The sequence below is a fragment of the Lolium perenne genome, chromosome 4, assembly GCF_019359855.2.
Source record: "Lolium perenne isolate Kyuss_39 chromosome 4, Kyuss_2.0, whole genome shotgun sequence".
NCBI lineage: Eukaryota > Viridiplantae > Streptophyta > Magnoliopsida > Poales > Poaceae > Lolium > Lolium perenne.
This window is the reverse complement of record NC_067247.2, coordinates 231,955,017-231,968,201: the sequence shown is the minus strand read 5'-3', so window position 1 is coordinate 231,968,201 and position 13,185 is coordinate 231,955,017.

The following is a 13,185-nucleotide window of genomic DNA, read 5'->3' as shown; positions in this document are numbered from 1 at the left end:
GCCAAGTTGATACTTGTAACTCCAAGAGGGAGTATTTATGCTCGATAGTGGGTTCATGCCTCCATTGAATCTGGGACAGTGATAGAACGTTCAAAGGTTGTGGATGTGCTGTTGCCACTAGGGATAAAACATCAATGCTTTGTCTAAGGATATTTGTGTTGATTACATTACGCACCATACTTAATGCAATTGTCTGTTGTTTGCAACTTAATACTGGAAGGGGTGCGGATGCTAACCCAAAGGTGGACTTTTTAGGCATAGATGCATGTTGGATAGCGGTCTATGTAATTTGTCGTAATACCCTAAGTAAATCTCATATTAGTCATCATGATATGTATGTGCATTGTTATGCCCTCTCTATTTGTCAATTGCCCAACTGTAGTTTGTTCACCCAACATGCTATTTCTTATTGGAGAGACACCACTAGTGAACTGTGGACCCCGGTCCATTCTTTTACATCTGAATACAATCTACTGCAATCATTGTTCTCTGTTGCTCATTGCAATCAAACATCATTTTCCGCACCATACGTTTAGTCTTTTGTTTACAGCAAGCCGGTGAGATTGACAACCTCACTGTTAAGTTGGGGCAAAGTATTTTGATTGTGTTGTGCAGGTTCCACATTGGCGCCGGAATCCCTGGTGTTGCGCCGCACTACACTCCTCCACCAACAACCTTCACGTGGCCTTCATCTCCTACTGGTTTGATAACCTTGGTTTCTTACTGAGAGAAAACTTGCTGCTGTACGCATCACACCTTCCTCTTGGGGTTCCCAACGGACGTGTGCTTCACGCGTTATCAAGCCCTTTTTCTGGCGCCGTTGCCGGGGAGATCAAGACACGCTGCAAGGGGAGTCTCCCACATCCAATCTCTTTACTTTGTTATTGTCTTGCTTACTTTACTTTATTTACTGTTTTGTTTGCTTTCTCCATATCAAAAACACAAAAAAATTAGTTACTTGCTTTACTTTATTTACCGTCTTGTTTGCTTTCTCCATATCAAAAACACAAAAAAATTAGTTACTTGCATCTACTTTATTTAGTTTGCTTTATTTACTACTGCTAAAATGGGTACTCCTGAGAACAGTAAGTTGTGTGACTTCACTAGCACAAATAATAAAGATTTCCTATGCACACCTATTGCTCCACCTGCTGCTACAGCATGATTTTATGAAATTTAACCTGCTTTACTAAATCTTGTTATGAGAGAGCAATTTTCTGGTGTTAGTTCTGATGATGCTGCTGCCCATCTTAATAATTTTGTTGAACTTTGTGAAATGCAAAAGTATAAGGATGTAGATGGTGACATTATAAAACTGAAATGGTTTCCTTTCTCCTTAAGAGGAAGAGCTAAAGATTGGTTGCTATCTTTGCCTAAAAATAGTATTGATTCATGGACTAAATGTAAGGATGCTTTCATTGGTAGATATTATCCTCCCGCTAAAATTATATCTTTGAGAAGTAGCATAATGAATTTTAAGCAATTGGATAATGAACATGTTTCCCAAGCATGGTAAAGAATTGCCCTACCCATGGACTAACTACTTGGATGATCATCCAAACCTTTTATGCAGGATTGAATTTTTCTTCGCGGAACCTATTGGATTCAGGTGCTGGAGGTACTTTTATGTCCATCACCTTAGGCGCCGCAACAAAGCTTCTTGATGATATGATGATAAATTACTCTGAATGGCACAGTGAAAGGACTCCACAAAGTAAGAAGGTAAATTCTGTTGAAGAAGCCTCCTCCTTGAGTGATAAGATTGATGCTATTATGTCTATGCTTGTTAATGGTAGATCTAATGTTGATCCTAATAATGTTCCTTTAGCTTCATTGGTTGCTCAAGAAGAGCATGTTGATGTGAACTTCATTAAAAATAACAATTTCAAAAACAATGCTTATAGAAATAATTTTGGTAACAACAATTATATGCCATATCCTTCTAATTCTTATGGTAGATCTGTTTTGCCTAATGAGGAAAAGATGCTAGAAATTGAAAGAGCTACTAAGAGATTTATGCAATCAAAATATGAGCAAAATCAATTGTTTACTAAAACTATGAATGAACAATCTGCCTTGTTGAAAAATATAGGGAATCAACTTGAAAATTTGAATATGGAAATTTTTGGTTTGCAAACTAAGCTTTCAAATGCTGAAAACTGAATCTCATACATGTATGAGTCACAATCTTCTTTAATTAATAAAATGGCTGCTAAACCTGAGGATAATGATAACAAAATTGTTACTACAGCAAACGCTATCCAAGTTCGAATTAATGAAAATATTAGATTGATGGCTGAATTGCATGCTAGGTGGGAAAGAGAAGAAAAAATTGCTAAAGAGAATAATGTAGCTAAAGTTTGGACTATTACCACCACTAGTAATGTTGATGCTTCACATGTTGCTAAACCTCCTACTATCAATGCTAAAATAATTGGTGTTGACAATGTTTCTACTCCTAATGCAAAGCGTGCAAAACTGCCTGAAGCTGCTAAAACTGCTGAAACTGCTTATGATAAAACTGCTGAAATTTTTCAGAATATTGGGGACAATGATCCCATTGCTTTAGATCATAATGTTTTAGATTTTGATGATTGTCATATCTCTGATGTTATTAAGTTCTTACAAAAACATGCTAGAAGTCCTAATGCTAGTGCTATAAATTTGGCCTTTACAAAACATATTACAAATGCTATCTTTAAAGCTGGAGAAGAGAAATTAAAACTTGAAACTTCTATTCCTAGGAAGTTGGAAGATGGTTGGGAGCCCATCATTAAGATGAAGGTCAATGATTTTGATTGTAATGCTTTATGTGATCTTGGTGCAAGTATTTCTGTTATGCCTAAGAAACTCTATAATATGCTTGACTTGCCACCATTGAAAAATTGTTATTTGGATGTTAATCTTGCTGATAGTTCTATAAAGAAACCTTTGGGGAGGATTGATAATGTTCACATTACGGTTAACAATAACCTTGTCCCCGTTGATTTTGTTGTCTTGGATATTGAATGCAATGCATCTTGTCCTATTATTTTGGGAAGACCTTTTCTTCGAACTGTTGGTGCTATTATTGATATGAAGGAAGGGAATATTAAGTATCAATTTCCTCTCAAGAAAGGTATGGAACACTTCCCTAGAAAGAGAATGAAGTTACCTTTTGATTCTATTATTAGAACAAATTATGATGTTGATGCTTCATCTCTTGATAATACTTGATTCACACTTTCCGCGCCTAGCTGAAAGGCGTTAAAGAAAAGCGCTTATGGGAGACAACCCATTATTTTAGTACATCAATTTTGTTTTATATTTGAGTCTTGGAAGTTGTTACTACTGTAGCAACCTCTCCTTATCTTTATTTTATTGCATTGTTGTGCCAAGTAAAGTCTTTGATAGTAAGGTTGATACTAGATTTGTATTACTGCGCAGAAACAGATTTCTTGCTGTCACGAATTTGAGTAGGTCTCTCTGTAGGTAACTCAGAAAAATCAGCGAAAATTCATGAGTGATCCTCAGATATGTACGCAACTTTCATTCAATTTGAGCTTTTTCATCTGAGCATGTTAAGTGCCTCTAAAAAATTCTTCTTTACGGACTGTTCTGTTTTGATAGATTCTGCCTTTTATTTCACATTGCCTCTTTTGCTATGTTGAATGGATTTCTTTGTTCCATTAACTTTCAGTAGCTTTGAGCAATGTCCAGAAGTGTTAAGAATGATTGTGTCACCTCTGAATATGTGGATTTTTCATTATGCACTAACCCTCTAATGAGTTTGTTTTGAGTTTGGTGTGGAGGAAGTTTTCAGGGGTCAAGAGAGGAGGATGATACAATATGATCAAGAAGAGTGAAAAGTCTAAGCTTGGGGATGCCCCCGTGGTTCATCCCTGTATATTTCAAGAAGACTCAAGCATCTAAGCTTGGGGATGCCCAAGGCATCCCCTTCTTCATCGACAACTTATCAGGTCACCTCTAGTGAAACTATATTTTTATTCCGTCACATCTTATGTGCTTTACTTGGAGCGTCTGTATGTTTTTATTTTTGTTTTTGTTTGAATAAAATCGGATCCTAGCATTCTTTGTGTGGGAGAGAGACACGCTCCGCTCGTTCATATGAACACGGGTGTTCTTAGCTTTACTTTTAATGTTCATGGCGAAGGTTGAAAACTGCTTTGTTCATTGCTATTTGGTTGGAAACAGAAAATGCTTCATGTGGTAATTGGTATATTGTCTTGAATAATTTTATACTTGGCAATTGTTTTGCTCAAATAGATCATGTTTAAGCTCTTGCATCATGTAATTTGCACCTATTAATGAAGAACTACCATAGAGCTTGTTGAAATTTGGTTTGCATGATTGGTCTCTCTAAAGTCTAGATATTTTCTGGTGAAGTGTTTGAACAACAAGGAAGACAGTGTAGAGTCTTATAATGCTTGCAATATGTTCTTATGTAAGTTTTGCTGTACCGGTTCATACTTGTGTTTGCTTCAAACAACCTTGCTAGCCAAAGCCTTGTACTGAGAGGGAATACTTCTCGTGCATCCAAAACCTTGAGCCAATACCTATGCCATTTGTGTCCACCATACGTACCTTCTATGTGGTATTTTTCTGCCATTCCAAAGTAAATTGCTTGAGTGCTACCTTTAAAACTTCATTCCTTGTCTTTGCAATACATAGCTCATGGGAAAATAGCCTTAAAAACTATTGTGGTAAAGAATATGTAGCTTATGTATCTTATTTCTTATAAGTTGCTTGTTGAGCGGTAACCATGTTTCTGGGGACACCATCAACTATTACACCTTTGTTGAATATCATGTGAGTTGCTATGCATGTTCGTCTTGTCTGAAGTAAGGGTGATTTATCATGATCAAATGGTTGAGTATGCATATTGTTAGAGAAGAACATTGGGCCACTAACTAAAGCCATGTATCATGGTGGAGGTTTCAGTTTGGACATTAATCCTCAATCTCTTATGAGAATATTATCTGTTGTTGAATGCTTATGCATTAAAGAGGAGTTCATTATCTGTTTTCTATGTTGTCCCGGTATGGATGTCCTTAGTTGAGATCTATCAAAAACGAGAAATCAAATGCGATCTATCTCCTTGGACCTTTGTACAGGCGGCATAGAGGTACCCCTTTGTGACACTTGGTTGAAACATATGTTATGCAATGATAATCCATGGAAATCCAAGCTAATTAGGACAAGGTGTGAGCACTATTGGTATTCTATGCATGAGGCTTGCAACTTATAGGATGCCTTATGCATAACACATATGAATTATTACTACCGTTGACAAAATTGTTTCTATGTTTTGAAAATAAAAGCTCTAGCACAAAAATAGTAATCCATGCTTCCCTCTGCGAAGGGCCTTTCTTTTACTTTATGTTGAGTCAGTTTACCTACTTCTTTCTATCTTAGAAGCAAACACTTGTGTCAACTGTGTGCATTGATTCCTACATACTTGCTTATTTGCATTCATCATATTACTTTGTGTTGACAATTATCCATGAGATATACATGTTGAAGTTGAAAGCAACTGCTGAAACTTATATCTTCCTTTGTGTTGCTTCAAAACTTTCTACTAAGAATTTATTGCTTTATGAGTTAACTCCTATGCAAGACTTATTGATGCTTGTCTTGAAAGTACTATTCATGAAAATTCTTTGCTATATGATTCAGTTGTTTAGTCATTGTCTTTACCATTACTTTGAATCACTTCATTCATCTCATATGCTTTACAATAGTATTGATCAAGATTATGATAGCATGTCACTTCAGAAATTATCCATGTTATCGTTTACCTACTCGAGGGTGAGTAGGAACTAAGCTTGGGGATGCTTGATACGTCTCAAACGTACCTATAATTTCTTATGTTCCATGCAAGTTTTATGACAATACTCACATGTTTTATATACACTTTATATCATTTATACGCATTTTCCGGCACTAACCTATTAAAAAGATGCCGAAGAGCCAGTTCCTGTTTTGTGCTGTTTTTGGTTTCAGAAATCCTACACAGGAAATATTCTCGGAATTGGACGAAACGAAAGCCCAGGGTCTTATTTTTCCACGGAGCTTCTAGAAGACCGAAGAGGATACGAAGTGGGGCCACGGGGCGCCCTTACCATAGGACGGCGCGGCCAAGGAGGGGCCCACACCGGCCTGTGGGGTGGGGCCCTCGTGCCTCCCCCGTCTCTGCCCTTCCGCCTACTTATACTCTCCGTCACGAAAACCCTATTACCGAGAGCCACGATACGAGAAAACATACTGAGACGCCGCCGCCGCCAATCCCATCTTGGGGGATTCAGGAGATCACCTCCGGCACCCTGCCGGAGAGGGGAATCATCACCCGGAGTACTCTACATCACCATGATCGCCTCCGGACTGATGTGTGAGTAGTTCATCCTTGGACTATGGGTCCATAGCAGTAGCTAGATGGTTGTCTTCTCCTCATGTGCTATCATGTTTAGATCTTGTGAGCTGCCTATCATGATTAAGATCGTCTATTTGTAATGCTACATTGTTGGGATCCGATGAATATGGAATACTATGTCAAGTTGATTATTGATCTATCATGTATGTGTTGTTTATGATTTTGCATGCTCTCCGTTGCTAGTAGAGGCTCTGGCCAAGTTGATACTTGTAACTCCAAGAGGGAGTATTTATGCTCGATAGTGGGTTCATGCCTCCATTAAATCTGGGACAGTGACAGAAAGTTCTAAGGTTGTGGATGTGTTGTTTCCACTAGGGATAAAACATCAATGCTTTGTCTAAGGATATTTGTGTTGATTACATTACGCACCATACTTAATGCAATTGTCTGTTGGGGTGCGAATGCTAACCCGAAAATGGACTTTTTAGGCATAGATGCATGCTAGATAGCGGTCTATGTAATTTGTCGTAATGCCCTAAGTAAATCTCATATTAGTCATCATGATATGTATGTGCATTGTTATGCCCTCTCTATTTGTCAATTGCCCAACTGTAATTTGTTCACCCAACATACTATTTCTTATTGGAGAGACACCACTAGTGAACTGTGGACCCCGGTCCATTTTGTACATCTGAATACAATCTACTGCAATCATTGTTCTCTGCTGCTCATTGAAAACAAACATCATTTTCCACACCATACGTTTAGTCTTTTGTTTACAGCAAGCCGGTGAGATTGACAACCTCACTGTTAAGTTGGGGCAAAGTATTTTGATTGTGTTGTGCAGGTTCCACATTGGCGCCGGAATCCCTGGTGTTGCGCCGCACTACACTCCTCCACCAACAACCTTCACGTGGCCTTCGTCTCCTACTGGTTTGATAACCTTGGTTTCTTACTGAGAGAAAACTTGCTGCTGTTCGCATCACACCTTCCTCTTGGGGTTCCCAACGGACGTGTGCTTCACGCGTTATCAAGCTCTTTTTCTGGCGCCGTTGCCGGCGAGATCAAGACACGCTGCAAGGGGAGTCTCCCACATCCAATCTCTTTACTTTGTTATTGTCTTGCTTACTTTACTTTATTTACTATTTTGTTTGCTTTCTCCATATCAAAAACACAAAAAAATTAGTTACTTGCTTTTCTTTATTTACCGTCTTGTTTGCTTTCTCCATATCAAAAACACAAAAAAATTAGTTACTTGCATCTACTTTATTTAGTTTGCTTTATTTACTACTGCTAAAATGGGTACTCCTGAGAACAGTAAGTTGTGTGACTTCACTAGCACAAATAATAATGATTTCCTATGCACACCTATTGCTCCACCTGCTGCTACAGCAGGATTTTATGAAATTAAACCTGCTTTACTAAATCTTGTTATGAGAGAGCAATTTTCTGGTGTTAGTTATGATGCTGCTGCTGCCCATCTTAATAATTTTGTTGAACTTTGTGAAATGCAAAAGTATAAGGATGTAGATGGTGAAATTATAAAACTGAAATGGTTTCCTTTCTCCTTAAGAGGAAGAGCTAAAGATTGGTTGCTATCTTTGCCTAAAAATAGTATTGATTCATGGACTAAATGTAAGGATGCTTTCATTGGTAGATATTATCCTCCCGCTAAAATTATATCTTTGAGAAGTAGCATAATGAATTTTAAGCAATTGGATAATGAACATGTTGCCCAAGCATGGTAAAGAATTGCCCTACCCATGGACTAACTACTTGGATGATCATCCAAACCTTTTATGCAGGACTGAATTTTTCTTCGCGGAACCTATTGGATTCAGCTGCTGAAGGTACTTTGATGTCCATCAGCTTAGGCGCCGCAACAAAGCTTCTTGATGATATGATGATAAATTACTCTGAATGGCACAGTGAAAGGACTCCACAAGGTAAGAAGGTAAATTCTGTTGAAGAAGCCTCCTCCTTGAGTGATAAGATTGATGCTATTATGTCTATGATTGTTAATGGTAGATCTAATGTTGATCCTAATAATGTTCCTTTAGCTTCATTGGTTGCTCAAGAAGAGCATGTTGATGTGAACTTCATTAAAAATAACAATTTCAAAAACAATGCTTATAGAAATAATTTTGGTAACAACAATTATATGCCATATCCTTCTAATTCTTATGGTAGATCTATTTTGCCTAATGAGGAAAAGATGCTAGAAATTGAAAGAGCTACTAAGAGCTTTATGCAATCAAAATATGAGCAAAATCAATTGTTTACTAAAACTATAAGTATTGCGATGATAATCCATGTTAATCCGAGCTAATTAGGACAAGGTGCAGGCACTATTGGTAATCTATGCATGAGGCTTGCAACTTGTAGGATATAATTTACATAATGCATATGCTTTATTACTACCGTTGACAAAATTGTTTCTTGTTTTCAAAATCAAAGTCTAGCACAAATATAGCAATCGATGCTTCCCTCCGCAAAGGGCCATTCTTCTACTTTTATGTTGAGTCAGTTTACCCATTTCTCTCCATCTTAAGAAGCAAACACTTGTGTTAACTGTGCATTGATTCTTACATACTTGCTTATTGCACTTATTATATTACTTTATGTTGACAATATCCATGAGATATACATGTTATAAGTTGAAAGCAACCGCTGAAACTTAATCTTCCTTTGTGTTGCTTCAATGCCTTTACTATGAATTTATTGCTTTATGAGTTAACTCTTATGCAAGACTTATTGATGCTTGTCTTGAAAGTACTATTCATGAAAAGTCTTTGATATATGATTCAATTGTTTACTCATTGTCTTTACCATTGCTTCGAATCGCTGCATTCATTACATGTGCTTACAATAGTATTGATCAAGATTATGATAGCATGTCACTTCAGAAATTATTTTTGTTATCGTTTACCTACTCGGGGCGAGTAGGAACTAAGCTTGGGGATGCTTGATACGTCTCAAACGTGTCTATAATTTCTTATGTTTCATGCTACTTTATTGGTGATACTCACATGTTTTATACATACTTTATGTCATATTTATGCATTTTCCGGCACTAACCTATTAACGAGATGCCGAAGAGCCAGTTGCTGTTTTCTGCTGTTTTTGGTTTCAGAAATCCTAGTAAGGAAATATTCTCGGAATTGGACGAAATCAACGCCCAGGGGCCTATTTTTCCACGAAGCTTCCAGAACACCGAAAGGGAACCGAAGTGGGGCGACGAGGCGCCGCCACACTAGGGAGGCGCGGCCCAGGGGGGCCCGCGCGGCCCTAGCATGTGGGCCCCTCGTCAGCCCTCCGACTTCGCCCTTCCGCCTACTCAAAGTCTTCGTCGCGAATACCCCAGTACCGAGAGCCACGATACGGAAAACCTTCCAGAGACACCGCCGCCGCCAATCCCATCTCGGGGGATTCAGGAGATCGCCTCCGGCACCCTGCCGGAGAGGGGAATCATCTCCCGGAGGACTCTTCACCGCCATGGTCGCCTCCGGAGTGATGATTGAGTAGTTCACCCCTGGACTATGGGTCCATAGCAGTAGCTAGATGGTCGTCTTCTCCTAATTTTGCTATCATTGTTGGATCTTGTGAGCTACCTAACATGATCAAGATCATCTATTTGTAATGCTACATGTTGCGTTTGTTGGGATACGATGAATAGTGAATGCTATGTTATGTTGATTATCAATCTATCATCTATGTGTTGTTTATGATCTTGCATGCTCTCCGTTATTAGTAGAGGCTCTGGCCAAGTTTTTACTTGTAACTCCAAGAGGGAGTATTTATGCTCGATAGTGGGTTCATGTCTCCATTAAATCTGGGACAGTGATAGAAAGTTCTAAGGTTGTGGATGTGCTATTGCCACTAGGGATAAAACATCAATGCTATGTCTAAGGATGTATTTGTTGATTACATTACGCACCATACTTAATGCAATTGTCTGTTGTTTGCAACTTAATACTGGAGGGGGTTCGGATGATAACCTGAAGGTGGACTTTTTAGGCATAGATGCATGCTGGATAGCGGTCTATGTACTTTGTCGTAATGCCCAATTGAATTTCACACTACTCATCATAACATGTATGTGCATGGTCATGCCCTCTTTATTTGTCAATTGCCCAACTGTAATTTGTTCACCCAACATGCTATTTATCTTATGGGAGAGACACCACTAGTGAACTGTGGACCCCGGTCCATTCTTTTACATCGAATACAATCTACTGCAGTACTTGTTCTACTGTTCTCTGCAAACAATCATCATCCACACTATACATCTAATCCTTTGTTACAGCAAGCCGGTGAGATTGACAACCCCACTGTTAAGTTGGGGCAAAGTATTTTGATTGTGTTGTGCAGGTTCCACGTTGGCGCCGGAATCCCTGGTGTTGCGCCGCACTACACTCCTCCACCAACACCCTTCACGTGGCCTTCATCTCCTACTGGTTCGATAACCTTGGTTTCTTACTGAGGGAAAACTTGCTGCTGTACGCATCACACCTTCCTCTTGGGGTTCCCAACGGACGTGTGCTTCACGCGTTATCAAAGGTCGAACAAGACGCTGCATCTGTTGGAGATCTTCGGAAGAGACTCCATCAAGCGGAAACCGCTTTAAGCGAGAATATAACTCAACAAACTGCTCGCGAAGAAGATGTCATTGGCCGCCTGCAGTCGCAGAATTGACGATTTGTCAATAAGTTAATTAATCCCTTTGCTCGGATCCCTTCCAAGATTAGCTCTCCCTGTATTTGTTGATAACCCAAAATTCGTTTCAGTAGGAAAGATGGTTCAAGACTTTGAACTTGAAAGGCCTGAAGGGGACCGTCTTCTAGATGCCCTTTCTATCCTTGAGATTCACGGGGACCTGGCGCGCCGTAGTATTGCTGATGCGCGAAATGCATTCACACGCCTTTTTCCCTACTTCTTCCCGAAGAAAAGCACGCCGGAGCCCTTCTCTGAGCTTGCGAAGTGCTATATTCCCGATGAAGATCTTGGGCTAGCTTTGCGGCAGGAAAACCTGAAGATTGGTGTCAAAGGCACCATAGCTTTGGTTGCCGAGAGCCAACAAAGCATCGAATGGGCGAAAGCTGGCGAGACGAAGAAGATCAGCAAGGAGAGATGGAAAACTTTGATCAAGGCTGCCAAGCCGCATTCGAAGAAGATCCTCTCCTTCCTCGGATACAAGCCAGCTACTCCTTCCAGTTCTGCCAAGCCGGAGGTCAAGTAGACCATAATGTCTTTGTTTTTTCTTTCTCCGCTTCTTTTGATGTTGTCGCCTTAGTACTGTCTTGCGGCAGCTTGCCATTGGTTCAATAGGAACCAATTCTTGTAATGAACGTGTAAATATCCGAAAGATTAATGGAATGCTATTTTGCAAAGTGATTGATGTCGGAATTTTCTCTCCAGTTGCTTTTTGACAACTATACCGCGATACCTCGTTCCTCGGATGCTTTGCCCGCTTCCTCCTACTCGAGGAAAACGTCTGCTGATGATTTCGTTGAAGATTCTTCGAACGCTGGTCCAGTACAAGATTTGAACGAACTTCGACAACAACTCCAGTCGATGAAGAAACAAGCACTTGTGATGATGGAACAATCTCGAAAATCATCCGAGAGGTAGAAAATTGCTCTTCAACAGGCCCAGGAAGCCTTAGCTTTAAAAGAGGCTACAGTCGCTGAAGCTGCGCATGCTACTTCCCGAGAAGATTATATGCTTGAGTTGATGGCTGATGCTAGCCTGGATATGGCGGGTATGCTTCATAAGTTTGAAATTCCAGCCTACTTTATTTACTTGTTTTTCATCTCTCACTATGATACTTTCGTCGAGTAGGTTCTTTTTTGGATACTGCTGTCGAAGACCAACGAGTTGACGTGAGATCAAATCTACCTGTCAAACTTGCTCTGGACCATGGCTCTAGCTTTTGGGGTACACCGGATCGTACCCGACGAATCATCAGATTTCAAGACTGCGCGGGTCAAGTCCGTGATTATCTTGATTTCTGCACAAGGACGCTGGCCCTGGTTTATAACACCATGTTTCCTCGAAACTCCTAGCCAAGACCCTTCCTGACTTGATGAATAAATTCAAGGATGCTCCTCGAATACATGAGTTCGTGAAGGCCCAATTGACTGCTGGAGTTAGGTTTTCTATGATCATGTTGCAGATCTGCTACCCGAAGTTAGATATGACCAAAGTCGTTGAAATTTTCCATGCAAAACTGAAGAGACGGAGGAGGAATATCGACAAAATCAACGATGTTGTAACCCCCGTGGCCGAGGAAATGATGGATGATCTACTTCGAATGGATGCTGAATTCTTCATGAAGGGTAACTATACTGATCACATGGGTGCCACTGCTGACGATGAAAGAGTGAACATAGATGACCTGATAGGATATGACTGAAAATCTACTTCTTTTGTCAAAAAAATTCTTGACAAAGGAAACATGTATATTGTAAGCACTATGTATATTGTAATAAAAATCTTATATGTTTTTTCTTTCCTCTAGCCCCCGAGCTTTTTCGGTGGCCAGTGTTTTTATCTTTATTGGTTTGCGAGGTATTTTGTACCAAGGCAAATATCTTGTAGATTGTATATTGCGAAGATTTGTGTATATATATTGATTTTTCCGGTTGCAAGCCCCCGAGCATGTCGAAGAAAAAGATGTATATCACCAATATCTTTATTATATTGCAGCACCGTGAGCCCGCCTCATTAAAAACCTTCCAGCCCCACTCGGTTCCCTGAAAGGAAAAGAGTGCGTCTGAAAACTCGCGGGCGTTTCAGTACATTGTATGTTTACA